This window comes from Armigeres subalbatus, chromosome 1 (genome assembly GCF_024139115.2).
Source record: "Armigeres subalbatus isolate Guangzhou_Male chromosome 1, GZ_Asu_2, whole genome shotgun sequence".
Lineage (NCBI taxonomy): Eukaryota > Metazoa > Arthropoda > Insecta > Diptera > Culicidae > Armigeres > Armigeres subalbatus.
The window spans coordinates 132,144,849-132,149,013 of record NC_085139.1 but is presented as its reverse complement, the minus strand read 5'-3'; the positions used below and the strand labels follow the sequence as shown (position 1 = coordinate 132,149,013).

The 4,165-nt window shown below is 38.1% G+C and overlaps 1 long non-coding RNA gene across 1 annotated transcript; it reads left to right on the top strand.

Annotated features, from left to right (window-relative positions):
* The first annotated feature begins 2,956 nt into the window (after positions 1–2,956).
* On the top strand, positions 2,957–3,932 carry LOC134206428 (uncharacterized). The gene is made up of 3 exons (XR_009978281.1): positions 2,957–3,078; positions 3,660–3,772; positions 3,841–3,932. It is a non-coding gene; the product is annotated as an uncharacterized LOC134206428 (long non-coding RNA).
* The last annotated feature ends 233 nt before the right edge of the window (positions 3,933–4,165 follow it).

Here is a 4,165-nt window from a genome sequence, read left to right as displayed (position 1 = left end):
TTTAATCTAACACATAGTGATTACTACCAAGCTTGTTATTGAAGCTTGTACAAACTACGAATTTAATACCAATGCAATCAAAAGCAGTTGTTTGGTCAAGTTTTTAAATAATAAAAATCTGGGTGCTGCGGATAGAGCCGCTTTTCTGCGCTCAAGCGAGCAGAGGGATATTTTGAAATCACTCTCATAAACAAAATTATTTTGCAGTTACTTGGCTGTCAAATATTTCCCGCTCTTCGAATTTCTCTTTCCACGCTGCATGAGGGCGCACAAATGCGCTAGACTCCACATGACTTTACGATTGTTTACATACATTCATGCTCCAATCAGCTGCTGAATCTCGTGAAATTTCATAACGAGTGCTTTTTAGTTGCATTCCCACTAATTTTCCACTCGAAATATAATGTGTGAATATTTGTTACAAAGAATACAAAACTCAAGCAAGGTTTATTTTTATTTTTTTCCCAAAATAATAACAATACTTCTCAATATTAGATCAGAAACGAACATAACCACAATCTTCAATGTTTGGCTCCGGCACAATAGAAAATTTTGGCTTCAGTTTGACAACCAAATCGATTCTATCCGCACCACCCAGATAAAAATTAACAGCACGTTTGCTTATTTTCTACTCTTATTATAGATTTGGATTTGTTTTCCAATATGATATAAGGTGCACTAGCTAGTGTTATCTAAGCTTCGAAACTTCATTATATAATGATATCGAGTAATATGTTAGCAATTTATCTTGAGGAAAGAAAAAAGCTTTACTAACACATTTTAACGTTTACAAATCTATACAAGTGGAAAATATCACAACTCTTAAACTCAGTCGCTGTATCTCTAATTTGACTGCAGCGCATTCATCGACCACATTTAAAATACTGTTTTGATTATCAACATCACCGATGCCAGGAGTGAGAAACGTACAACCAGCTATTTATTATCAGGATTTTGGCGGAATGTGTTCGAACGTCAACGAATTCTTCCTTGCCGTCACATACATGACTATGACGTGACATAATAGTTATAACTGAAACTTAAATCCAACGCATTCACACGCGACTCGAACAACTGTCCAAGCCATGACGTCAAAATCATCACAGGCGATTTGAACGTTTATGTCTACGACTGATTGATCGGTACACCTGGCGGCTGCAGGTCACCACTGCAGACAGAATCACAAATCGACCACGTTCTGATTGATGGACTGTACTTTTCCGCTTTTTTCGTATGGCTGGAGTTTTCGTTGTCCTGTGGCGACCATCCAATGTTCTGTCGTGATGCAAGCCGCGAATTCCGTCCAAGATCATCGAGACCCGTGTGTACCGTGAAGGCCCGTCAAGAAGGTAGATAATCGGAGTGAGTGAAATCGTTCAAACCCTATGTAGCAAAGAATCTCCTATCGGTCGCCCATTGCCAAAGGTAAGGTCCCTCTCCGTAAATTGTTGTGGGCCAAAGCCATCCGAGAACCCGTGTCGTCCATTGCACGCAACGCGCCCGATCGAAACCGAAAGATATAGGTTTCGCCGATCCTCATTCGGTGTAACGGAAAGGTACACGAAGCCGGGTCGCTTTGGGCACGTGTGCCTCTATCCGTAAGTGTGTATCGCCCCAGGGACGTATCCGGCATTTTTACGCCGCCATTTCTCTCGTGTAACAAAACCGAAGCTTCCGTTCCAGCTCCAACACACATGCGGGTTGTCTTTTCGATGCGCGCCAAATCGCAGCGTGGACTTCTCGGTGGCAGCCATCGCATCTGCAGATTCGTCGAAGTTTATCGGGCCCCATCAGTCATCAAAAAAACCTGCGCAGGTACGTTTAGAGCTAAGTTACATGGCCATGTTTGCTCTTGTGTTTCCATTCCCATTGAGAACCGTCCAGCACGAATAAACCATTCTAGAAATGAAGTGATTGGAATTGGCTTAACGTCAGTTTCTTGAAAAAGCGCCTCACAAATTTCGGGAGCTAAACGCTTTATTTTCTTGGTTTAGTAGATGCCTTTTTCGGTCCCTAAGATCTTGCAGTTAATGAATGGGAGGAGATTTAGCTTGCGTTTTAGAAATTTTGCCAATTTCGCATAATAACCGTTCTAAGGTTTCCCCTGAGTCAAAAAGCCTCAAAATGTCGGGTAATAAAAAACGTGACCGGTGGTCTCTCTTTGAGAGCGGCGCTTCTGGCATGAAAGTTTGTATGCAAAATTGATGAATGATCATATCTCTTACATGGAACAACCCGGATAAAAATTTACAGTAACTTGTATGACATAACCCATTGAAATACAATAGATTGTGTGGCAAACAATACAAACTATTGTACGCTTATTGTAAAATGTTCACGGTTGTAAAAGATGTTTATTGTACGTCCATTAAAATAACAATATATTTAAATGTTACCGATTCATTCTATTATATTTTTATTGTTCGCTTATGTTTAGTATTGCTCATCCAAAAACTAAACAAATTTTAAAAGTATTCGGTTTGGATGATCTGGAAATCCGTCTAATGTAATTGTATTAATATAATTTTGGAATATTTCATGGATTTATTATATTGATGAAATAACAATTGAAAACAATAAAATTACAATAGCTTTGCTTATTAATTGAATAAAAATGGTCTACCGATTATCAAGTAGGGGAAAAGACGGCTTTGGCAGGTTTTGTTCTATTATTGGCAGGGGGTTTTGTCGACCAAATTTTATGAAATTTGGCCACAATATTCTTTGATATGCAAAGAATATTTAGGCCAAATTTGAGCATAATTAGTCATAAAAAATCTTCCTGCCAATAATAGAACAAAACCTGCCAAAGCCGTCATTCCCCCTATATATATATTGCAGGTCTAGAAATGTTATGCAATAAAAAAAATAATTCAAAAAAATGAAAGGGAACAAAAACTTTTGCTTAACATTTTACTCGGAGAATGACTGAATTCATTTGAGCGTGTACAGTTTTGTTTATAATTAGTGATGTTTAGAGATGAAAATAATGAAACTGTATGGTGCAGAAAGTGTCTTTTTCATTACAGTTTCTGCTGCTGGGCAAGCGGTAGATCACTATACGGCTTCTGTACCGTGGTAAGTATTTAAAGTGTTAGTGCGCGTTAGAGCATCTTTACTGGGAGCGAGTATTTTGATCAGTGCTGTCATTTTTGATTAGTCACTCTTTTTCGTATCGGTCACTATTTTCGGTTATCATTTTGGTGGCTGCATTCCGTACCGGTGACGTTCGACGTTTGATAGTTCATCAAATAGCAGCGCTGTTAAATTTGGTCACCTGTCAGCTGCGCTACTGTTTTAGCAGCGCGTTTAGTAGCGACCGGTAAAGTGTCAAGTAATGATACTGCGCTGACAAACGGTTTATACTCACCACCGGTAATCGTAATCTTAGGGTGCGGCCAGAGTAGACGCGAAGTGCGATGCGAAGCGAAGCGTCCATACGATTTGACAGCTCCTTATTTTTGATTGTTATTCCCTTGCGTACAATTTTCGCGCGGCGTCGCGTAGACGCGTCTACTCTGGCAGGCACCTTATACTACATACAAAAGTTCAATGTACATAATGAACGCAGTGGTTCATCCCGAACAAAAAATAAATAAAAATTTTATCTTCATAATACCTGATGACATACCTGGTAACGTATCCTTGTTCCTTTACAGAAATGAAGCTTATGATAAATAAAATACTGCTGCTTGCTGTTCACTGATTCAAGATCGTTCAGTGGCTACCATTGGCCAATCTTACCAACGGGATATAATAAGAACTGATGCAGGTATTTTTTTCTTTTCTTATAAACTTCTAATAAAACTGACATTCTTTAATAATTTACATTTTTCACAGGTTTATGCACCAAGCCAAGTAACAGCAATGCGAGTTAAAATGAGTTAAAATCAAGTTTAAATTGAATTAAAATTAATTTGAAAATAAAAAAATTGTAAAACAAATAATTGAATTGTATTTTTATTGTAATATTGGAGTATACTGCCGCTAACCGCAAGTCAGACTTATCTGTATATGGACGCCATATCCAGATAAGTCTGACTTGCGGTTAGCGGCAGTATAATGTATTCTAAATCCTGTTGTATTTCTATTGTAAAACAATAGAAACAGTAATTGAAAACATTTAAAACACAATGTTTTCTATTGTTTTGTCGCTCGAAATCAT